The 24,955-nt window shown below is 51.9% G+C and overlaps 2 protein-coding genes across 5 annotated transcripts in view; one reads left to right on the forward strand and one right to left on the reverse strand.

The window, feature by feature from the left end:
- Positions 1 to 11,567, reverse strand: part of HCK (HCK proto-oncogene, Src family tyrosine kinase) — a 292,459-nt gene extending 280,892 nt beyond the window's left edge. The window contains exon 1 of one of the 2 annotated variants that reach the window (XM_068264576.1): positions 11,537 to 11,567. The gene's annotated coding sequence lies outside the window, so the exon portion shown is untranslated. Of the gene's footprint in view, positions 1 to 11,294; positions 11,443 to 11,536 lie in introns of those variants that run through there. The other variant, XM_068264574.1, reaches the window with a different exon arrangement.
- C12H20orf96 (chromosome 12 C20orf96 homolog) overlaps positions 1 to 24,955 on the forward strand; it is a 201,969-nt gene that overhangs the window by 129,159 nt on the left and 47,855 nt on the right. The window contains exon 1 of one of the 3 annotated variants that reach the window (XM_068264583.1): positions 11,479 to 11,576. The exons of 1 other annotated variant lie outside the window; for it this stretch is intronic. The gene's annotated coding sequence lies outside the window, so the exon portion shown is untranslated. One more of the 3 variants, XM_068264582.1, reaches the window with a different exon arrangement.

Here is a 24,955-nt window from a genome sequence, read left to right on the forward strand (position 1 = left end):
CATTTGCGGCGACCACCGCAATGGGCATCCGAACTGGCGGTAGCCATCCCTGGATGCTACATGCAGCATTCTTATTTAACCAGGCGGTAACCGCATGGCATGTCAACCGCTGACACGCATGTGGTATGAATGCTCCCATTCGGTTGCACTGTATTGCAACAGAAGGGCGCTTGACCCCGGCAATCAGCAGCTAAATGGCACAATTAACAAGCCGTTTAACCATTCGTCCGAAAGAGCCTTTAAGGCCCATACACACGTCGGATTTTTGCGAACGACACGTCGTTTGAACGTTCCGTCGTTCGCACGTCAAATCCGGCGTGTGTACAGACTATCGTTCGGGTGATAAGACTGGTTTTAACCAGTCTTATCACCCGAACGATAGTCTGTACACATGCCGGATTTGACGTGCGAACGACGGAACGACGGAACGTTCAAACGACGGGTCGTTCGCACAAATCCGACGTGTGTATGGGCCTTTATAGATTAGGAGGCAGGACAGCACTGTATGGCATTAAAGTAGTCTGTGATTGCTTAAGCCAGAAAGTTCACGGCCAAGTACATTACCTATATAACAGCACTGTACAATATCTTGCTGTGATTTCATATGGGGCATTCATTAGCAGCATGACCAGAGATATTATATGTAACATTTGGAAAAATAACAATAATAAAAAAATGGTAAACTATAACCTATTTCTTGTATCCATTATTATAAACTGTAACCACATTTTGCACACCTCCTTAATGAGAACCTTTAAGTAAAAAAGAGCCCCGGGGAAGGGGGGGGGGGGTACTTACCTTGAGAGGGGGAAGCCTCTGGATACTAATGAGGCTTCACCCTTTTCCTCCTGTGCAGCACAGATCCCATCACAGACAGCAGCAGACGGCAATATTTACCTACACAATCCAGCATGGGAACAGTACCATCTTCCCCCTCGGGCTCTGGCATAAATAACTGAGCCCGATCAGGTCCGCTCTGCTGTTCAGACGTCTTTCTGCCAGAACTCAAGGGGAAGATGGTACTGTGCCGGATCCCAAAAGTAGATTTCGATGTGTGCTGTAGGCGCCTGCGTGCATCTGCTGACAAGCTTGTCAGCAGACTTTTCTTTTGGGGGGGCAGCGCTAGATCAGGGCTACACAGGACGGGGGGAAGCCTCATTAGGATCCAGAGGCTTCCGCCTTCTGAGGTAAGAACCCTATAGGGGCACTTTTTTCCCTTACAGATTAGTGTACCTGACCTGAGGCAAAGCTACCGGAGGGCAAAGCAGGAGGAAACTAGGTGCCGCCATAGCAGTAATGTTATACTGTGCGGGGCACATAAGGGTAATTCAGGGTTCTGGTGATCATTGGGCCCCATATACGTATAGGTATGTTCTTACTCCCCCCACTACACCCCACCCGGTCACCATGATCACACTTTGAAAAATATGCCTTTAGTCAAAAGTCAAACTTTCAAACAGGAAGAGGCGGGGTTACTGGGATGCTTCTACCTGTCACCCTCCCATTCCCTGCCCCACTCACTCCCCTTTTGATTTCTGATTCTAAAGGGCAGGGAAGAGAAGGGAATGTGAAAGCAACAGGAGGGGACATCACAACAAGCCTGCCTCTATCTGTCTGCAGGGTTGCTCTTACGAGTTATCACGCTTGTGATTCAAATGAGGCCTAATTGGCGCAGGTGTGCAGCGGGGATACAAGGGGTTATTTACCCATAATTCCGCCATCCACCCTGCGTTCCAAACAGCTTGCACGTGTCCTATTGGTCGCGTTGCAAGCCTTCACACTCACGTTCATGCCTCACGTTCACGCGATAACGCTAATTTAGCGCGCTAACACGACCGCTAACACACGAAAAATTTGCGTTAACGCGTGAACGCAATTTTTTGCGTGCGATAACCGTTATCATGCAAAATTTTGCGCGAACCACTTTTCACAGCGTGCTAACAGTTAGCACCGTTTTGTGAATAAAGCCCTTAAAGTTAAAGGAACTGATTATGGGGACTGGGTGGGTAGGAAGGAAGGACAAGAAGACAAACGGACAAGGCACAGAGGGATTGTGGGTCCAGCATGAACATTCCTCTGTACTTTTCTTAGGTAGCTTTGCTACTTTTAGACCTTGTTCACACTTCGTAAACACGCCACAATCGTTGCAGTGACAGTAATCGGGGCAAACCCAGGATTTTCAAGGGAGGGATTCCTAAAAGGTCTCCCTCAGCCACGCAAAATACAGTATAATAATATGGTAGGGCATCATGTACCCACATAATGCAATATCCCGTCCGACTGACAGGATCTGACAATTATTTCCTAAATGTCTGATCTGCTCCCAATGGACAACTGGATATATCAGGAGCAGTATGGATACAGATAATAATGAGGAGAACCAAAAAAGGGGAAAGTGAAGCATTCACACAGCAGGGCACAGGGCTGTGCTCATACCTAGCTCTGTTAAATTTCCCAGAGCTGTGTACACACGTTGCTGCTCCATGCTCAGTACACACGCTGCTGCTCCATGCTCTGTACACACACTGCTTCTCCATGCTCTGTACACACACTGCTTCTCCATGCTCTGTACACACACTGCTGCTCCATGCTCTGTACACACACTGCTGCTCCATGCTCTGTACACACGTTGCTGCGCCATCCTCTGTACACACGTTGCTGCTCCATGCTCTGTACACACGCTGCTGCTCCATGTTCTGTACACACACTGCTGCTCCATGCTCTGTACACACACTGCTGCTCCATGCTCTGTACACACGCTGCTGCTCCATGGTCTGTACACACGCTGCTGCTCCATGGTCTGTACACACGCTGCTGCTCCATGCTCTGTACACACTCTGCTTCTCCATGCTCTGTACACACTCTGCTTCTCCATGCTCTGTACACACTCTGCTGCTCCATGCTCTGTACACACTGCTGCTCCATGCTCTGTACACACTGCTGCTCCATGCTCTGTACACACTGCTGCCCCATGCTCTGTACACACTGCTGTTCCATGCTTTGTACACACACTGCTGCTCCACGCTCTGTACATGCTCTGTACACACACTGCTGCTTCATGCTCTGTACACACTGCTGCTCCATGCTCTGTACACACACTGCTTTCCATGCTCTGTACACACACTGCTGCTCCATGCTCTGTACACACACTGCTGTTCCATGCTCTGTACACACGTTGCTGTGCCATGCTCTGTACACACGTTGCTGCTCCATGTTCTGTACACACACTGCTGCACCATGCTCTGTACACACACTGCTGCTCCATGCTCTGTAAACACGCTGCTGCTCCATGCTCTGTACACACGCTGCTGCTCCATGCTCTGTACACACACTGCTGCTCCATGCTATGTACACACGCTGCTGCTCCATGCTCTGTACACACTGCTGCGCCATGCTCTGTACATACGCTGCTGCTCCAAGCTTTGTACACTGCCTTTCCATGCTCTGTACACACACTGCTGCTCCACGCTATGTACACATGCTGCTGCTCCATGCTCTGTACACACGCTGCTGCTCCACACTATGTACACACGCTGCTGCTCCATGCTCTGTACACACTCTGCTTCTCCATGCTCTGTACACACTCTGCTGCTCCATGCTCTGTACACACTGCTGCTCCATGCTCTGTACACACTGCTGCTCCATGCTCTGTACACACTGCTGCCCCATGCTCTGTACACACTGCTGTTCCATGCTTTGTACACACACTGCTGCTCCACGCTCTGTACATGCTCTGTACACACACTGCTGCTTCATGCTCTGTACACACTGCTGCTCCATGCTCTGTACACACACTGCTTTCCATGCTCTGTACACACACTGCTGCTCCATGCTCTGTACACACACTGCTGTTCCATGCTCTGTACACACGTTGCTGTGCCATGCTCTGTACACACGTTGCTGCTCCATGTTCTGTACACACACTGCTGCACCATGCTCTGTACACACACTGCTGCTCCATGCTCTGTAAACACGCTGCTGCTCCATGCTCTGTACACACGCTGCTGCTCCATGCTCTGTACACACACTGCTGCTCCATGCTATGTACACACCCTGCTGCTCCATGCTCTGTACACACTGCTGCGCCATGCTCTGTACATACGCTGCTGCTCCAAGCTTTGTACACTGCCTTTCCATGCTCTGTACACACACTGCTGCTCCACGCTATGTACACATGCTGCTGCTCCATGCTCTGTACACACGCTGCTGCTCCACACTATGTACACACGCTGCTGCTCCATGCTCTGTACGCACACTGCTGCTCCACGCTATATACACACGCTGCTGCTCCATGCTCTGTACACACTGCTGCTCCATGCTCTGTACACACACTGCTTTCCATGCTCTGTACACACACTGCTGCTCCATGCTCTGTACACACACTGCTGTTCCATGCTCTGTACACACGTTGCTGCGCCATGCTCTGTACACACGTTGCTGCTCCATGCGCTGTACACACGCTGCTGCTCCATGTTCTGTACACACACTGCTGCACCATGCTCTGTACACACACTGCTGCTCCATGCTCTGTACACACGCTGCTGCTCCATGCTCTGTACACACGCTGCTGCTCCATGCTCTGTACACACACTGCTGCTCCATGCTATGTACACACGCTGCTGCTCCATGCTCTGTACACACTGCTGCGCCATGCTCTGTACATACGCTGCTGCTCCAAGCTTTGTACACTGCCTTTCCATGCTCTGTACACACACTGCTGCTCCACGCTATGTACACATGCTGCTGCTCCATGCTCTGTACACACACTGCTGCTCCATGCTCTGTACACACACTGCTTTCCATGCTCTGTACACACACTGCTGCTCCATGCTCTGTACACACACTGCTGTTCCATGCTCTGTACACACGTTGCTGCGCCATGCTCTGTACACACGTTGCTGCTCCATGCGCTGTACACACGCTGCTGCTCCATGTTCTGTACACACACTGCTGCACCATGCTCTGTACACACACTGCTGCTCCATGCTCTGTACACACGCTGCTGCTCCATGCTCTGTACACACGCTGCTGCTCCATGCTCTGTACACACACTGCTGCTCCATGCTATGTACACACGCTGCTGCTCCATGCTCTGTACACACTGCTGCGCCATGCTCTGTACATACGCTGCTGCTCCAAGCTTTGTACACTGCCTTTCCATGCTCTGTACACACACTGCTGCTCCACGCTATACACACGTTGCTGCGCCATGCTCTGTACACACGTTGCTGCTCCATGCGCTGTACACACGCTGCTGCTCCATGTTCTGTACACACACTGCTGCACCATGCTCTGTACACACACTGCTGCTCCATGCTCTGTACACACGCTGCTGCTCCATGCTCTGTACACACGCTGCTGCTCCATGCTCTGTACACACACTGCTGCTCCATGCTCTGTACACACGTTGCTGCTCCATGCTCTGTACACTGCCTTTCCATGCTCTGTACGCACACTGCTGCTCCACGCTATATACACACGCTGCTGCTCCATGCTCTGTACACACTGCTGCTCCATGCTCTGTACACATTCTGCTGCTCCATGCTCTGTACACACGCTGCTGCTCCATGCTCTGTACACACGCCGCTGCTCCATGCTCTGTACACACGCTTCTGCTCCATGCTCTGTACACAGCTGCTGCTCCATCCAAAGTCTACTGTGACAGGGAAACAAAGGGGGCAGTGCTGTGAGCTGCAGGGTGCCTGCAGATATTCTGGTGTTTCAACTTGTGCATTTGCCCAGACCCCTGGTCTGAGGGGGGATTCTGGTCAGCTGTAATCCCGCCCGGCATTTGCCTATGGTAATCCCATAGGATTACTTTGCAGCACTTGTGCAGCAGGGCTTTGCTGACTGCCGATCAGCAAAGCACGAATCGCGGGCAAAAACTGCCCAATTGTGAATAAGCCCTTAAGGAGACTTCGGTCTACAGCAATTTGGCAGTGAGGGCGGAGCTGACTCCAGATAAGATTCTCATCCATGCCTGTCTAGCAGCTGAAGAGATGGCCCTGAGGGGACGCTTGCTCACACTCTCACACTGCTCTTGCTGTATGAGGCATCATTTGAATCCATATATTTATTTGCGTACATTTGAAATCGGCGCCGGTAGACTTGGGCGCAGGATTCAGCGGTATATAGCTGATCCTGCTTCTGCACAAGTCCGGGCCGATTTAATTACTATTCCCCCTCCAGGCTGACATGGATAGTGGGGGAATTAAATAATTCGGCTTCCAGCCATTGCTGGAGGCCGAATTATTATGTTTTTAAGCAACTTCGGCTCTGTCTTCTGACGGAGCCGACGTTACTCACTGAGCGCTTCAATGGGAATGATTCCTATTGAAGTCTATGGAGGCGCCAGCTGCGCCCAAATATAGCAGCGCTGAAAAGCACTGCTCCGTATATATTTGACTACAGACCACCACAGTAGTCTATGGTTCACTGTGAAGTGTTTGTGCTGGAAGTGCAGCCCATGTGCGAACAACATCCGGACACTGTCCGCAAATTTAGGCAGCTTGATGAATTCTAACTTGGTGGGATTGGATTGGTCTATTTTCAAACTACATCAATTTGCATAATCCAGCATCATCTTGATTAATTAGCCATAGTTCACACAAGAGAACACAGACAAGCAAAGGTAAAACAACCTCTTCATTTCGCTTTATACTTACGGTATACAGAGTCGGTGGATTTTTTTTTTTTTTTACATCTTGCCAAAACATTATGGGCTATAGCAGCGACCAATTCACCAGTCATTTAGCCTTCTAATAGCCACTTTCCAGAGTTAATTTATACTAAGTAAGTTTAAAGGGAATCTGAAGTGAAAATAAACGTATGATATAATGATTTGTATGTGAAGTGCAGCTTAGAAATAGAACATTAATAGCACAGATATGAGTCTCATATTGTTTCCAGTACAGGAAGAGTTAAAAAAAACTTCAATTGTTATCTATGCAAAAGAGCTTCTCAGTGCTCTCCGACCCAACTTGGGTCGCAGTTTTCTGGAGCACTTATACATCAAAGAGACAGTCAGAGACAGATTTAGGTAAGATTTGTACTGCATGCAGGGAAGCTGAAAGGGTCATTAGCTCTGCTTGTGTTATAGTTTAAAATACAGAGTGTGGTTTTTAACTGCATATATGACAGAATTATGCAATCTTATAAAAAAGCTATATATCTAAAAATTTTAATATTAGACTATTTTCTTTGCTACTAATGTTCTATTAATTATCAGTACTACACATACAAATCCTTACATCATAAGTTTTTTCACTTCAGTGTCACTTTAAGAGATAAAAAAGCTTCTATTGGCAGGCTTCACTTAAAGGAGTTATCAGGCAATATCAAGAAAATAAGTGCTACTTACTCTGGGCTTCGTCCAGCCCCAAGCTCCCAGCATGTCCCTCGCTGCAGCTCTGCAGTCAGCCGTTCGCCGCAGCTCCCTCCCGGTCCCCGGCGATGACGTCAGGCCGACCTCCAGCAGCGCTGTCAATCACCGCCACGTGGACCGGAGCGTACTGCGCAGGTGCAGTAGCCCTGCGCAGTACGCGTCGGTCCATGTGGCAGTGATTGACAGCGCCGCTCGCGCAGGCGCAGTACAGGCCGACCTCTGTGTCGGCCTGACATCATCACCACGGACCGGGAGGGAGCTGCAGCGAACGGTTGCGGGCAGAGCTGCAGCGAGGTACATGCTGGGAGCTTGGGGCTGGACGAAGCCCCGGGTAAGTAGCAGTTATTTTCTTCATATTGCCTGATAACTCCTTTAAGATTCTGAAGAAACTGCCACCCAAACCATGCCCTCCATGTAGGAGAGCAGGGGCGTTGCTAGCTCCAAAGATCAGTGGCACATGCCCCGGATCTATTCTGGGGTGTGCCAAATGCCCCCACGCAGAGTAGAAGCACCACAGCACCCAGCATGACACCACACAGTACCCAGAATGCCCAACAGGGGCACCACAGCACCCAGAATGACACCACACAGTACCCAGAATGCCCAACAGGGGCACCACAGCACCCAAAATGACACCACACAGTACCCAGAATGCCCAACAGAGGCACCACAGCATCCAGCATGGCACTACACAGCACCCAGCATTACATTACAGCACCCAGCGTTCACCAGAGGCACCATGGCAATCAGCATGACACTACAGCTCCCAGCATGGCATCACAGCACATAGCAATCGGGGGTATGCTGGGTCTTATGGTGCCTCTATGTGGGCATATTGGGTGCTGTCATGCCACGCTAGGTGCTGTGATGCCTCTATAGGGGCATGCTGGGTGCTGTGGTGCCATGCTAGGTGCTGTGGGGCCTTTATGGGGCATGCAGGGAGCTGTGGTTCTACTATGGGGGCATGCTGAGAGCTGTGGTTCCCGGGAGGGGGTCCAATAAAAGGTCAAGGAATGTTATGGGAGAACTGCCAGACAACCAGGCGGCAGGTCAGCCCACCCAGCAGAAAGCCAGCATAGAAACCAGGCGACTCTGCCTAGTTATGTTTAAGTGACACTGCCTATTTATGTGATATGCTGCATATTTTGTTTGTATTAATGGAGAGGGGGCTTCATCCAACATTTTGCTGGGCAGGCCTACTTAGACCGCTGTTAGGTTCATGTAAATTTGGCTCCATCCATGACCACACCCACATTTTGGTGCATGGCCACACCCATTTGTCATCTGGAGTGGCCAAATTTCCTCCGGATCTCTTAGGATCCTAGCAACGCCCCTGTAGGAGAGGCTGCCCCTACCCCCTCTACTGCATCCTGATTGGGAAAGGAGGCAAGCGGCAGTTAAAGAGAACCAGAGATGAAGCACCCTCTTGTATTTTACCTTATAAATCAGTGGGAACATGACAGTAAACACCTAATCTGCTCTTTGTTTCATTGTTCTCTGTTTAATCTGACTGTTATCACCTCTGATAAGAATCCCCGACTGAGCACTCAGTCTAGCTTTGCTATGGAAAGATTATAGCTGAGTCTGTCTTCTCTGGTGTCTTTTCAAGCCCAAGCCTGCCCCCTTGTGGCTCTGCTATAATGACTCAGCTATAATTATTCCCTGCAAAGCCAGACTGAATGCTCAGTCCGGGATTCTTATCACAGCTGATAACAGACACTTTTAGCAGTGAGGATGAAACAGAGAGCATGGTAAGTGTTTTCGCTAATGTTCTTACTGATATATATGGTAAAATACACAAGGGTGCTTTGTCTCTGGTTCCCTTTAAGCCTCACCTCCCCTTCCAAACAGCAGTTTGGCTCAAGCAGAGGGGTTTCACGGAGCAGCAGTTATCACACCCCATGAAAATTAGGGAGGGGGGGAGCTAATTTTTTAAATAAACAAAAAAAGAAACAAACATACTTACATATCTAAGTACTAGTAATGGGAGGGAATCAGTAATTAATGAAATTAGAGCAAGCCCAAAGGGTTGAAAAAAAAAATGTAGAAGGAAGCTTCTGGAAGTTCCAGATTCTTCCCCAATGTCCAGGGCCCCTTTGCTGCAGGCCAGGACACTCTTCTTGCGGCTGCGCTCCCCTTCATGTATGAGCCCCAGCAGCACTTTGAAGGCGCTGTAGCTCCCTATGCAGGGGTCTAGTCCTGGGAAAAGAGGTGAGTGGACTCACCCTAAAACCCCCTGCGCCAAAAATGGGTGTGGTCAAGCATAACATGGGCGTGGTCATGGGTGGGGCCAAATATACATGACCTTAGCAGTGATGTAAAAGGTCTGCCGGGGAAGTTTGAGCTCTGCCATAGTGTATCCCACCCAAAAATAGATGTACTCTGACAGCATTTCACCAAAAAGACACGTAATCTGGCAGAAGTTCCACCAAAATACAGATAATATGGCAGTGGTTCCCCCAAAATAGACAATGTGGCAGCAGCAGTTCCCCCAACATACACATAATCTGGAAGCAGCTCCCCAAAATACGCGAAACCTGGCAGCGGCTCACCCAAAATACACGTAACACCCAAAATACATGTAATCTGGCAGCAGTGCTCCCCCAAACATACACAATCTGGCAGCAGTTCCCCAAAATACACGTAATCCGGCAGCAGCCGTTCTCCTAACATGCACATAATCTGGCAGCTGTTCCCCAAAATACACTTAATCTGTTAACAGCGGTTCCCCAAAAATGCAGATAATTCGACAGCAGTTCCCCCAAAATAGGTACCCCCAGCATAGGTAGCCAGGTCTATAGGTGTCCCTACAGTAAGTAGCCATGAGTATAGTTGTCCCCAGAATAGGTAGCCAAGTGTATGTCCCCAGAATAGGTAGCCATGTGTATAGATGTCCCCAGAAAAGGTGGCCAGGTGTATATATGTCCCATAGGTAGCCAGGTTTATAGATGTCCACAGAATAGGTGGCCAGGTGTATATGTTCCATAGGCAGCCAGGTCTATAGATATCCCCAGAATAGGTAGCCAGGAGTTTATGTGTCCCCCAGCAGGAGGGGAGGCAATGCAGGGGGGGGGGATGCTGGGCACAGCGGCGGAGAAGGGACGTCTCCCCCCCCCCCCCCCCTCCCTCACCTTGGGGCTCTCCCTTCCTCACTCTCCCCTCCAGAACTAAAATTTGCGGCGGCTTGCAGGCGACTTACCTCTTCCTCGTTCCGGCGCGAGAGGGAGCACTCCACTACCGCTAGTCTGGTCTTGACCAGAGCAGCGGCACGCAGAACTTCCCCGGCGCTTGGAACAAGAAAGAGGTAAGTCCCGCCCGCTGCCAGCCACCGCAAATTTTAGTTCTGAAGGGGAGAGTGAGGAAGGGGGAGCCCCAAGGAGAGGGAAGGGGGTGGAGACATCTCCGCCGCAGTGCCCAACACTCCCCCTTCACTGCGTTCTCTCCCTCCACTATACATGCTAGGGTGGAAGACGTCCACCCTCTAAAAAAAGCAGGTGGACGTCATCCACCCGCGTACACGCCTGACTCAACCCCTGTCCCTATGTCTGCACTAGCCGTACTTTGCACCTAAGCAGTCCGATCATGCTCATACATGAAGGGGGAATGCGCCTGCAAGCTCAATATTCACCATGTCAATTATTTTTAGTGTCACAGGGCATGAATAGAGGAGTGAAGAGAGATAATGAAGCCTCTGGACTGTTCAAAAGCTCCCGTTTACTGAGGTAGGAATCCTTCTTGGCTTCAGGTACCCTATAAGACTGCCTGGACAGGGGCATAATTCTGACAAAAAATAATCCATGATGAGCAGGAAATTGTGGTACAGCTGCTTGATGTCCCCCCCCCCCCAGCTGAAGACAGATTTATAGACATGTTCAGTGTAGATACTGTCCCAGCTCACTATCAGCATTACCTGAATGGGCATTTGTCTTGGCTGCACATTGGTGACTTGAGGAATTAATGAATTAGTATAACTGTGAGGCGTGGAAGTCACGCGTCGCCGCTCTGGACGGCCGGTGGTACTCCCCTCACCTCCAGCCTGGGTGCTTCCCGCCAAATCTGTAGTACTGCCTCACCTGCCGCTCAACATGTGACTCTTCTATGCGCGCGCGCGGTCTGCAGAAGGAAAGCCCCGCCCCTCTCCCAAGAGCTCACCTGAGGACCGCTTCCCGCCATATTGGCTCGCTTGGGTGTGGTAAGATGGCGGTAGGGGGAGTCATGTGACCTTGCTGCCTTGGTTACGGAATGAAACTTTTTATAGCGTGAAAAAATTGACCAAGGAAGGAAGATTTTAGGGCGTGGAGAGCTGGGGGAACCGAGTGATAAGGCTGCAGCCCGAGAGAGAAGCAGGAGAGACTGCTCAGTTGTTCACGGAGATTTATTGACTGCCCCACACAGATTTACAGGACACTCCAAGAGACGTATTGCAGGGGAGAGAGAGAGAGAGGCTGGCTGCATCAGAGGCAAAGTGAGTGAGTTATTTAACGAGTATGGCTTGCTAGCTATCTCTTCACCAGTGACTGACTGACACCTGCCTGGGGCCTGACTGACTGAATTTGCCTGGAGACTGACTGGCACCTGCCTGGAGCAGTGTTGCCAACTCATCCCTTTAATTACTGACACATCTAAGTTATACAGGTTCTGGGGCTTTTTAGGCCCGGTTCACATTAGCGGTGGCCGTCCGGAATCGCCGTGCCGGAGCCGGACCGCTTGCAGAACGGACGCACGGCATAGCAATGAAAGCCTATGCGTCCGTTCACATGCGTCCGTTCTGCCGATCCGGACTCCGGCGTCCGTTCCAACATGCGCTATTTTTTGGTCCGGCTCCTCCGGCAGCCGTATCCGGGGCGGAGCCGGACTGCACCATCCGGCCAATACAAAGCTATGAGAACCGGAGAGCGCACAACACACTGGCTAAAAATCCGGATGTTCTACCCCACTTCCTATGCGTATTGAAGCGGCGATTTTGGATGGGGACACATGGGCAAGCATTTTGGAGTGGAGCAGCAGTGATTTTTAACGTGCTGGAGATGTTGGCAGTATGTCGGAGGTGGAGGTGAGTGCTAAACAGCGGAGGGCCTGATTCCACAGGTCCACCTTCTGCTGACCTCCCAGACCCCAACATTTTTATTCCTTTTCTACTATCTTTTGCCAAACGGATCCGGATCGCATCCTGATGAACACCTGATGCAAACTGTCCGGATCCGGTCAGGTCATCCGGTCCGTTTGGCAGAGAACCGCAAGTGTGAACCGGGCCTTACACATAATCCATACCTCCCAACATTTTAAAATTAGAAATCGGGACACAGGCCACACACCCCAACACACCCCTAGCCACACCCCCTAAACAACCCAAGTCACGTCTACCATAAAGTTTTTTTTGAAGATTTTTTTTTTAATATTGATGCCCTTATATTTTTTAATAAATATATTCCTCATATACCCTGCCCGTGGGTGGGGCTAACTGTAATGTAGTTATACCAGCTAATGTAGTTACATAAATAAAATATGAAGTAAATGCACATGACAGACAGCGTTTCCCCAGTAAATGCATGAAATGAAAGACAGCGTTTCCTCACTAAATGCACATAAGAGACGGTGTTTCACCAGTAAATGCACGTAATGAGAGACAGCGTTTCCCCAGTAAATGCACATAATAAGAGACAGCTTTTCACCAGTAAATGCACGTAATGAGAGACAGCGTTTCCCCAGTAAATGCACATAATAAGAGACCGCTTTTCACCAGTAAATGCACATAATAAGAGACTGCTTTTCACCAGTAAATGCACATAAGAGACCGCTTTTCACCAGTAAATGCACATAATAAGAGACCGCTTTTCTCCAGTAAATGCACATAATAAGAGACAGCTTTTCACCAGTAAATGCACATAATAAGAGACAGCTTTTCACCAGTAAATGCACATAATGAGAGACAGCTTTTCACCAGTAATTGCACATAATAAGAGACAGCTTTTCATCAGTAAAAGCACATAAGAGACAGCTTTTCATCAGTAAATGCACATAAGAGACAGCTTTTCACCAGTAAATGCACATAATGACAAACAGCCAGTTGTCCCCAGTATATGTAGCCAGGGTTATATGTGCCCAGTATATGTAGCCAGAGGTATACGTCCCCAGTATATGTAGGCAGGGGTATATGCGCCCAGTATATGTAGGCAGGGGTATATGCGCCCAGTATATGTAGGCAGAGGTATATGCGCCCAGTATATGTAGGCAGGGGTATATGCGCCCAGTATATGTAGGCAGGGGTATATGCGCCCAGTATATGTAGCAGGGGTATATGTGCCCAGTATATGTAGCCAGGGGTATATGTGCCCAGTATATGTAGGCAGGGGTATATGTGCCCAGTATATGTAGGCAGGGGTATATGTGCCCAGTATATGTAGGCAGGGGTATATGTGCCCAGTATATTTAGCCAGGGGTATATGTGCCCAGTATATGTAGCCAGGGGTATATGTGCCCAGTATATTAGTGATGGGAATTCCGGCTCTTTGGAGATTCGGCTCTTCTGAATCGGCTCCCATTAAAGAGCCGGCTCTTACGGCTCTCAATCGGCTCTTCATTAAATATCACTAGACACCACTCAGAATCGGAGTAAAAGCCCCGCCCCCATCTCCATGACAACTCCAGACTGCTTCTTTTGCTCGGGCAATCCCTCCTGCTACTTCTCTGTTCTGCCCCTACACTGCCCCTACACTCCTACAAGCTGCACGAGGAGGACTACATCTCCCAGCATGCCTCAGCGCCCTTTATTACACAGCAAACCAGAGCTGTGTGGGGCTGGGCGGCTGAGGCATCGGCTCTTTCAAAACTGAGAGCCGGCTCTTGTCGTTCACAGCAAAGAGCCGTGAACGACCCATCACTACAGTATATGTAGCCGGGGGTATATGTGCCCAGTATATGTAGCCAGAGGTATATGTCCCCAGTATATTGTAGCCAGGTGTATATGTGCCCCAGTATATTGTAGCCAGCTGTATATGTGCTCCAGTATAGCCAGTGGTATATATGCCTAGAATAGGTAGCCAGGTGTTGTCCCGTCCCCCCCAGGAGGAGAGAGCGAGGGAAGGAGAGCGGTGGAGAAGGGTGGCCATCTCCCCCCCCCCCCCCCCTTCCCTCACCTTACGGTGCTCTCGCTGTCCCCTCCGGAATGAAGTGCGGTGGCTGGCAGAGGGGCGGAACTTACCTTCCGTGTCCTCCGTCTGGTCTCGTCGCCGACGCGGGATGATTTGCCACTACTCTGGTCTGATTCAGACCAGAGCAGCGGCTGCGGCACCAGAACTTCCGGCCGGCGCATGGAGCGACACGGAAGGTAAGTCCCGCCCGCCGCCAAAAGCTGCCGCACACACAGATCGGAGGAGAGAGGGAGGGAGAGCACCCTAAGGTGAGAGAAGGGAGGGAGATGGCCCTCTTCTCCGCCGCTGCCCACCGCTTTCCCTCCACTGCCCTGCTCTCCTCCGGCTAAGGGCGGCTGTCAATACTGACAGCCACCCGGGACTTGGGTGGCTCTTACTGGGAGAGCCCCCCCAAATCGGGAGAATCCCGACGAAAACAGGACGGTTGGGGACTATGCATAATCAGTGCCTTAACTGCATCTACCTAGCCACGAAACCTGTATAATTCATATGTGTCAGTAATTAAAGGGATGAGTTGGCAACACTGGCCTTGAGCCTGACTGACTGACACCTGCCTGGAGACAGGCTGACTGACACCTGCCTGCCTGGAGACAGGCAGACTGACACTTGCCTGGAGACAGACAGACTGACACCTGCCTGGAGACAGGCAGACTGACACTTGCCTGAAGACAGACAGACAGACTGACACCTGCCTGGAGACAGACTGACTGACATCTGCCTGGAGATTTTAGGCCCGGTTCACCGTTGTTTTTTTTTTTTTTTTTTTCTTTTTTGGCGGAGCCGGCGTACGGATCCGGCCATCAGGATCAGGTAAAAATGGTCAGTTTTCTATTTGTTCCTATGCAGCTGCAAAACCTTCCGTTCCGCTGGGCACAACGGTCCGGAAAATATAGGTCCTGCAGCATTTTTTTGTCCGTTGAGCTGAACGGACAACGGATACGTACAAGCGGATGGATGTGAACGGATCCATTGGTTAGCATTGCATCCGTTCGCATACAGTGGAACGCAGCATGACCAAGCGTCCTGTTGGACGCGAAACGTCCGTCGCCGACCATTTCACACCCTAGGCACCCACCGGACCACCGCTATCACCATCAGTATGTATGTGCAGTTACAATTCTAATGTGTTCACTTATGTTCACCCGCATTTGTATGGAATTGATCTAGAGGATTGAAAGCAAGATTGTTGATAAAAGGACAGTTGGTGCACGCTTCTGCTTCTTTATTTCCTGATTGACACCTCCATGGAGACAGACTCACTGACAGGTGCCTGGAGATATACCGACTGACACCTGCCTGGAGCCTGACTGACACTTGCCTGGAGCCTGACTGACACTTGCCTAGAGACTGACTGACTGACACTTGCCTAGAGACTGACTGACTGACACTTGCCTGGAGCCTGACTGACACTTGCCTAGAGACTGACTGACTGACACTTGCCTAGAGACTGACTGACTGACACTTGCCTAGAGACAGAGTGACTGACACCTGCCTGGAGACAGAGTGACTGACACCTGCCTGGAGACAGAGTGACTGACACCTGCCTGGAGACAGAGTGACTGACACCTGCCTGGAGACAGAGTGACTGACACCTGCCTGGAGACAGAGTGGCTGACACCTGCCTGGAGACAGAGTGGCTGACACCTGCCTGGAGACAGAGTGGCTGACACCTGCCTGGAGACAGAGTGGCTGACACCTGCCTGGAGACAGAGTGACTGACACCTGCCTGGAGACAGAGTGACTGACACCTGCCTGGAGACAGAGTGACTGACACCTGCCTGGAGACAGAGTGACTGACACCTGCCTGGAGACAGAGTGACTGACACCTGCCTGGAGACAGAGTGACTGACACCTGCCTGGAGACAGAGTGACTGACACCTGCCTGGAGACAGAGTGACTGACACCTGCCTGGAGACAGAGTGACTGACACCTGCCTGGAGACAGAGTGACTGACACCTGCCTGGAGACAGAGTGACTGACACCTGCCTGGAGACAGAGTGACTGACACCTGCCTGGAGACAGAGTGACTGACACCTGCCTGGAGACAGAGTGACTGACACCTGCCTGGAGACAGAGTGACTGACACCTGCCTGGAGACAGAGTGACTGACACCTGCCTGGAGACAGAGTGACTGACACCTGCCTGGAGACAGAGTGACTGACACCTGCCTGGAGACAGAGTGACTGACACCTGCCTGGAGACAGAGTGACTGACACCTGCCTGGAGACAGAGTGACTGACACCTGCCTGGAGACAGAGTGACTGACACCTGCCTGGAGACAGAGTGACTGACACCTGCCTGGAGACAGAGTGACTGACACCTGCCTGGAGACAGAGTGACTGACACCTGCCTGGAGACAGAGTGACTGACACCTGCCTGGAGACAGAGTGACTGACACCTGCCTGGAGACAGAGTGACTGACACCTGCCTGGAGACAGAGTGACTGACTGACACCTGCCTGGAGACAGAGTGACTGACTGACACCTGCCTGGAGACAGAGTGACTGACACCTGCCTGGAGACAGAGTGACTGACACCTGCCTGGAGACAGAGTGACTGACTGACACCTGCCTGGAGACAGAGTGACTGACTGACACCTGCCTGGAGACAGAGTGACTGACTGACACCTGCCTGGAGACAGAGTGACTGACTGACACCTGCCTGGAGACAGAGTGACTGACTGACACCTGCCTGGAGACAGAGTGACTGACTGACACCTGCCTGGAGACAGAGTGACTGACTGACACCTGCCTGGAGACAGAGTGACTGACTGACACCTGCCTGGAGACAGAGTGACTGACTGACACCTGCCTGGAGACAGAGTGACTGACTGACACCTGCCTGGAGACAGAGTGACTGACTGACACCTGCCTGGAGACAGAGTGACTGACTGACACCTGCCTGGAGACAGAGTGACTGACTGACACCTGCCTGGAGACAGAGTGACTGACTGACACCTGCCTGGAGACAGAGTGACTGACTGACACCTGCCTGGAGACAGAGTGACTGACTGACACCTGCCTGGAGACAGAGTGACTGACTGACACCTGCCTGGAGACAGAGTGACTGACTGACACCTGCCTGGAGACAGAGTGACTGACTGACACCTGCCTGGAGACAGAGTGACTGACTGACACCTGCCTGGAGACAGAGTGACTGACTGACACCTGCCTGGAGACAGAGTGACTGACTGACACCTGCCTGGAGACAGAGTGACTGACTGACACCTGCCTGGAGACAGAGTGACTGACTGACACCTGCCTGGAGACAGAGTGACTGACTGACACCTGCCTGGAGACAGAGTGACTGACTGACACCTGCCTGGAGACAGAGTGACTGACTGACACCTGCCTGGAGACAGAGTGACTGACTGACACCTGCCTGGAGACAGAGTGACTGACTGACACCTGCCTGGAGACAGAGTGACTGACTGACACCTGCCTGGAGACAGAGTGACTGACTGACACCTGCCTGGAGACAGAGTGACTGACTGACACCTGCCTGGAGACAGAGTGACTGACTGACACCTGCCTGGAGACAGAGTGACTGACTGACACCTGCCTGGAGACAGAGTGACTGACTGACACCTGCCTGGAGACAGAGTGACTGACTGACACCTGCCTGGAGACAGAGTGACTGACTGACACCTGCCTGGAGACAGAGTGACTGACTGACACCTGCCTGGAGACAGAGTGACTGACTGACACCTGCCTGGAGACAGAGTGACTGACTGACACCTGCCTGGAGACAGAGTGACTGACTGACACCTGCCTGGAGACAGAGTGACTGACTGACACCTGCCTGGAGACAGAGTGACTGACTGACACCTGCCTGGAGACAGAGTGACTGACTGACACCTGCCTGGAGACAGAGTGACTGACTGACACCTGCCTGGAGACAGAGTGACTGACTGACACCTGCCTGGAGACAGAGTGACTGACTGACACCTGCCTGGAGACAGAGTGACTGACTGACACCTGCCTGGAGACAGAGTGACTGACTGACACCTGCCTGGAGACAGAGTGACTGACTGACACCTGCCTGGAGACAGAGTGACTGACTGACACCTGCCTGGAGACAGAGTGACTGACTGACACCTGCCTGGAGACAGAGTGACTGACTGACACCTGCCTGGAGACAGAGTGACTGACTGACACCTGCCTGGAGACAGAGTGACTGACTGACACCTGCCTGGAGACAGAGTGACTGACTGACACCTGCCTGGAGACAGAGTGACTGACTGACACCTGCCTGGAGACAGAGTGACTGACTGACACCTGCCTGGAGACAGAGTGACTGACTGACACCTGCCTGGAGACAGAGTGACTGACTGACACCTGCCTGGAGACAGAGTGACTGACTGACACCTGCCTGGAGACAGAGTGACTGACTGACACCTGCCTGGAGACAGAGTGACTGACTGACACCTGCCTGGAGACAGAGTGACTGACTGACACCTGCCTGGAGACAGAGTGACTGACTGACACCTGCCTGGAGACAGAGTGACTGACTGACACCTGCCTGGAGACAGAGTGACTGACTGACACCTGCCTGGAGACAGAGTGACTGACTGACACCTGCCTGGAGACAGAGTGACTGACTGACACCTGCCTGGAGACAGAGTGACTGACTGACACCTGCCTGGAGACAGAGTGACTGACTGACACCTGCCTGGAGACAGAGTGACTGACTGACACCTGCCTGGAGACAGAGTGACTGACTGACACCTGCCTGGAGACAGAGTGACTGACTGACACCTGCCTGGAGACAGAGTGACTGACTGACACCTGCCTGGAGACAGAGTGACTGACTGACACCTGCCTGGAGACAGAGTGACTGACTGACACCTGCCTGGAGACAGAGTGACTGACTGACACCTGCCTGGAGACAGAGTGACTGACTGACACCTGCCTGGAGACAGAGTGACTGACTGACACCTGCCTGGAGACAGAGTGACTGACTGACACCTGCCTGGAGACAGAGTGACTGACTGACACCTGCCTGGAGACAGAGTGACTGACTGACACCTGCCTGGAGACAGAGTGACTGACTGACACCTGCCTGGAGACAGAGTGACTGACTGACACCTGCCTGGAGACAGAGTGACTGACTGACACCTGCCTGGAGACAGAGTGACTGACTGACACCTGCCTGGAGACAGAGTGACTGACTGACACCTGCCTGGAGACAGAGTGACTGACTGACACCTGCCTGGAGACAGAGTGACTGACTGACACCTGCCTGGAGACAGAGTGACTGACTGACACCTGCCTGGAGACAGAGTGACTGACTGACACCTGCCTGGAGACAGAGTGACTGACTGACACCTGCCTGGAGACAGAGTGACTGACTGACACCTGCCTGGAGACAGAGTGACTGACTGACACCTGCCTGGAGACAGAGTGACTGACTGACACCTGCCTGGAGACAGAGTGACTGACTGACACCTGCCTGGAGACAGAGTGACTGACTGACACCTGCCTGGAGACAGAGTGACTGACTGACACCTGCCTGGAGACAGAGTGACTGACTGACACCTGCCTGGAGACAGAGTGACTGACTGACACCTGCCTGGAGACAGAGTGACTGACTGACACCTGCCTGGAGACAGAGTGACTGACTGACACCTGCCTGGAGACAGAGTGACTGACTGACACCTGCCTGGAGACAGAGTGACTGACTGACACCTGCCTGGAGACAGAGTGACTGACTGACACCTGCCTGGAGACAGAGTGACTGACTGACACCTGCCTGGAGACAGAGTGACTGACTGACACCTGCCTGGAGACAGAGTGACTGACTGACACCTGCCTGGAGACAGAGTGACTGACTGACACCTGCCTGGAGACAGAGTGACTGACTGACACCTGCCTGGAGACAGAGTGACTGACTGACACCTGCCTGGAGACAGAGTGACTGACTGACACCTGCCTGGAGACAGAGTGACTGACTGACACCTGCCTGGAGACAGAGTGACTGACTGACACCTGCCTGGAGACAGAGTGACTGACTGACACCTGCCTGGAGACAGAGTGACTGACTGACACCTGCCTGGAGACAGAGTGACTGACTGACACCTGCCTGGAGACAGAGTGACTGACTGACACCTGCCTGGAGACAGAGTGACTGACTGACACCTGCCTGGAGACAGAGTGACTGACTGACACCTGCCTGGAGACAGAGTGACTGACTGACACCTGCCTGGAGACAGAGTGACTGACTGACACCTGCCTGGAGACAGAGTGACTGACTGACACCTGCCTGGAGACAGAGTGACTGACTGACACCTGCCTGGAGACAGAGTGACTGACTGACACCTGCCTGGAGACAGAGTGACTGACTGACACCTGCCTGGAGACAGAGTGACTGACTGACACCTGCCTGGAGACAGAGTGACTGACTGACACCTGCCTGGAGACAGAGTGACTGACTGACACCTGCCTGGAGACAGAGTGACTGACTGACACCTGCCTGGAGACAGAGTGACTGACTGACACCTGCCTGGAGACAGAGTGACTGACTGACACCTGCCTGGAGACAGAGTGACTGACTGACACCTGCCTGGAGACAGAGTGACTGACTGACACCTGCCTGGAGACAGAGTGACTGACTGACACCTGCCTGGAGACAGAGTGACTGACTGACACCTGCCTGGAGACAGAGTGACTGACTGACACCTGCCTGGAGACAGAGTGACTGACTGACACCTGCCTGGAGACAGAGTGACTGACTGACACCTGCCTGGAGACAGAGTGACTGACTGACACCTGCCTGGAGACAGAGTGACTGACTGACACCTGCCTGGAGACAGAGTGACTGACTGACACCTGCCTGGAGACAGAGTGACTGACTGACACCTGCCTGGAGACAGAGTGACTGACTGACACCTGCCTGGAGACAGAGTGACTGACTGACACCTGCCTGGAGACAGAGTGACTGACTGACACCTGCCTGGAGACAGAGTGACTGACTGACACCTGCCTGGAGACAGAGTGACTGACTGACACCTGCCTGGAGACAGAGTGACTGACTGACACCTGCCTGGAGACAGAGTGACTGACTGACACCTGCCTGGAGACAGAGTGACTGACTGACACCTGCCTGGAGACAGAGTGACTGACTGACACCTGCCTGGAGACAGAGTGACTGACTGACACCTGCCTGGAGACAGAGTGACTGACTGACACCTGCCTGGAGACAGAGTGACTGACTGACACCTGCCTGGAGACAGAGTGACTGACTGACACCTGCCTGGAGACAGAGTGACTGACTGACACCTGCCTGGAGACAGAGTGACTGACTGACACCTGCCTGGAGACAGAGTGACTGACTGACACCTGCCTGGAGACAGACTGACTGACTGACACCTGCCTGGAGACAGACTGACTGACTGACACCTGCCTGGAGACAGACTGACTGACTGACACCTGCCTGGAGACAGACTGACTGACTGACACCTGCCTGGAGACAGACTGACTGACTGACACCTGCCTGGAGACAGACTGACTGACTGACACCTGCCTGGAGACAGACTGACTCACTGACACCTGCCTGGAGACAGACTGACTGACTGACACCTGCCTGGAGACAGACTGACTCACTGACACCTGCCTGGAGACAGACTGACTCACTGACACCTGCCTGGAGACAGACTGACTGACTGACACCTGCCTGGAGACAGACTGACTCACTGACACCTGCCTGGAGACAGACTGACTCACTGACACCTGCCTGGAGACTGACTGACTCACTGACACCTGCCTGGAGACTGACTCACTGACACCTGTCTAGAGCCTGACTGACACCTACCTGGAGACTAACTAACTGAATTCCCGGGAGACTGACTGATTGACTGACACCTGCCTGGAGGCAGACTCACTGACAGCTGCCTGGAGATAGACCGACTGACAGTTGCCTGGACAGACTCAATGCTAGCTGCCTAGAGATAGATCAAGTGACACTTGCTAGGAGACTCAGTGACTGACACTTGCCTGGAGACAGACTCACTGACAGCTTCCCAGGGAATGACTGGCACCTGCCTGGAGACAGACTGACTACATCTGCCTGGAGACAGAGTCACAGACAGTTTCCCAGGAACTGACTGACTGACACCTGCCTGGAGACGGAGTGACTGACACCTGCCTGGAGACGGAGTGACTGACACCTGCCTGGAGACGGAGTGACTGACACCTGCCTGGAGACGGAGTGACTGACACCTGCCTGGAGACGGAGTGACTGACACCTGCCTGGAGACGGAGTGACTGACACCTGCCTGGAGACGGAGTGACTGACACCTGCCTGGAGACGGAGTGACTGACACCTGCCTGGAGACGGAGTGACTGACACCTGCCTGGAGACGGAGTGACTGACACCTGCCTGGAGACGGAGTGACTGACACCTGCCTGGAGACGGAGTGACTGACACCTGCCTGGAGACGGAGTGGCTGACACCTGCCTGGATACAGACTGACTGACACCTGCCTGGAGACATACTCACAGTTTCCCAGGAACTGACTGACTGACACCTGCCTGGAGACAGACTCACTGACAGCTTCACAGGGACTGTCTGACTGACACCTGCTTGGCGACAGACTCACTAACAGGTTGACTGACACCTGCTTGGAGACAGACTTACTGACAGCTTCCCAGGGACTGACTGACACCTGCTTGGAGTCAGACTGACTGGCACCTGCTTGGAGACAGACAAGGTACAGCTTCCAGGGGGCTCAGTGACAGATTCCCAGGGACCTCCTGGCTGATAGCTTTTCAAAAAAGTGTATTTCAACTTTTTACAGTCCAGCTGACAGTATAGTGACATCTCCCAGAGACTGACTAAAGTTTTTCTGGAAATTCACTGAAGCTTTTTAGAGGCAGACAGACTGACTGCAGCCTCTGAATGAACCTCCCAGAACCTAATCTTATCGGAGAATGACATCCTTCCAGAGTCTAACAGCTTCCCAGACACCGACTGACAGCTTCCCAGAGCTTAACAGCTTATCAGAGACTGACAGCTTCCCAGAGACAGATTGACAGCTTATCAGAGACTGACAGCTTCCCACAGCCTAACGGCTTATCAGAGACTGACATCTTCTTAGACACCAACTGACAGCCTCCCAGAGCCTTACAACTTATCAGATGCTGACATCTTCCCAGAGACAGACTGACAGCTTCCCATAGCCTAACAGCTTATTAGAGATTGACATCTTCCCATAGACAGACTGACAGCCTCCCAGAGCCTAATGGCTTAGCAGAGACTGACATCTTAACCTAGACAGACTGACAGCTTCCCAGAGTCTTACAATTTATCAGAGACTAACATCTTCCCAGTAACAGACTAACAGCCTCACAGAGACTATTATCTTAGCAGAGACTGACATCTTCTCATAGACAGACTGACAGCCTCCCAGAGCCTAATAGCTTATCAGACACTGACATCTTCCCAGAGACGGACTGACAGCTTCCCACAGCCTAAACATCTTATCAGAGATTGACATCTTCCCAGACACCAACTGACAGCCTCCCAGTGCCTAACAGCTTATTGGAGACTGACATCTTCCCAGATACAGACTGACAGCTTCCCAGAATCTAACAGCTTATCAGAGACTGACATTTTTCTAAAGGCAGACTGACAGCTTCCCAGAGACAGACTGACAGCCGCCCAGAGTCTAACAGCTTATCAGACACTGACATCTTCCCAGAGACAGACTGACAGCTTCCCAGAGTCTTACAACTTATCAGAGACTGACATCTTCCCAGATACAGACTGACAGCTTCCCTGAATCTAACAGATTATCAAAAACTGACATTTTTCCAGAGGCAGACTGACAGCTTCCCAGAGACAGACTGACAGCCTCCCAGAGCCTAACAGCTTTTCAGAGACTGACATCTTCCCAGAGACTGACTAACAGCTTTCCAGTGTCTTAACAGCTTATTGGAGACTGACATCTTGCCAGAGACAGACTGACAGCTTATCAGAGTCTATCAGCTTATTAGAGACTGACATCTTCCAAACTGACAGCCTCCCAGTGACTGACTGACAGCCTACCAGAGACCAAGTAACTGACTGGTTGACAGCTTTCAAGAGACCAACTAATTGATAGCTTACCGGATATTCTGAAACATATCTCCAGAGACTGACTGACAGATTCTCAGAGAATGGCTAACTGACTTATCTTTGAGACAGACTGACATCTATACAGAGACTCAGTGACAGTTTGCCATGGTTTTCCTAGAGACTGAAATCATACTCTCTGTACAGAAACACAAACATCCCATACAGACTATCTCCGAGTAGGTAACCTTATTGTGCTGTTATGTAGGCACCCCACGTTTGTACAGAACTGCAGTGTGTTCTTTCGGAGCTCATAGAGAGACGGACAGACTGACTTCTCCCCAGAGACAGACAGACAGACAGACCGCCGA

Source organism: Hyperolius riggenbachi, chromosome 12 (genome assembly GCF_040937935.1).
Source record: "Hyperolius riggenbachi isolate aHypRig1 chromosome 12, aHypRig1.pri, whole genome shotgun sequence".
Classification (NCBI taxonomy): domain Eukaryota; kingdom Metazoa; phylum Chordata; class Amphibia; order Anura; family Hyperoliidae; genus Hyperolius; species Hyperolius riggenbachi.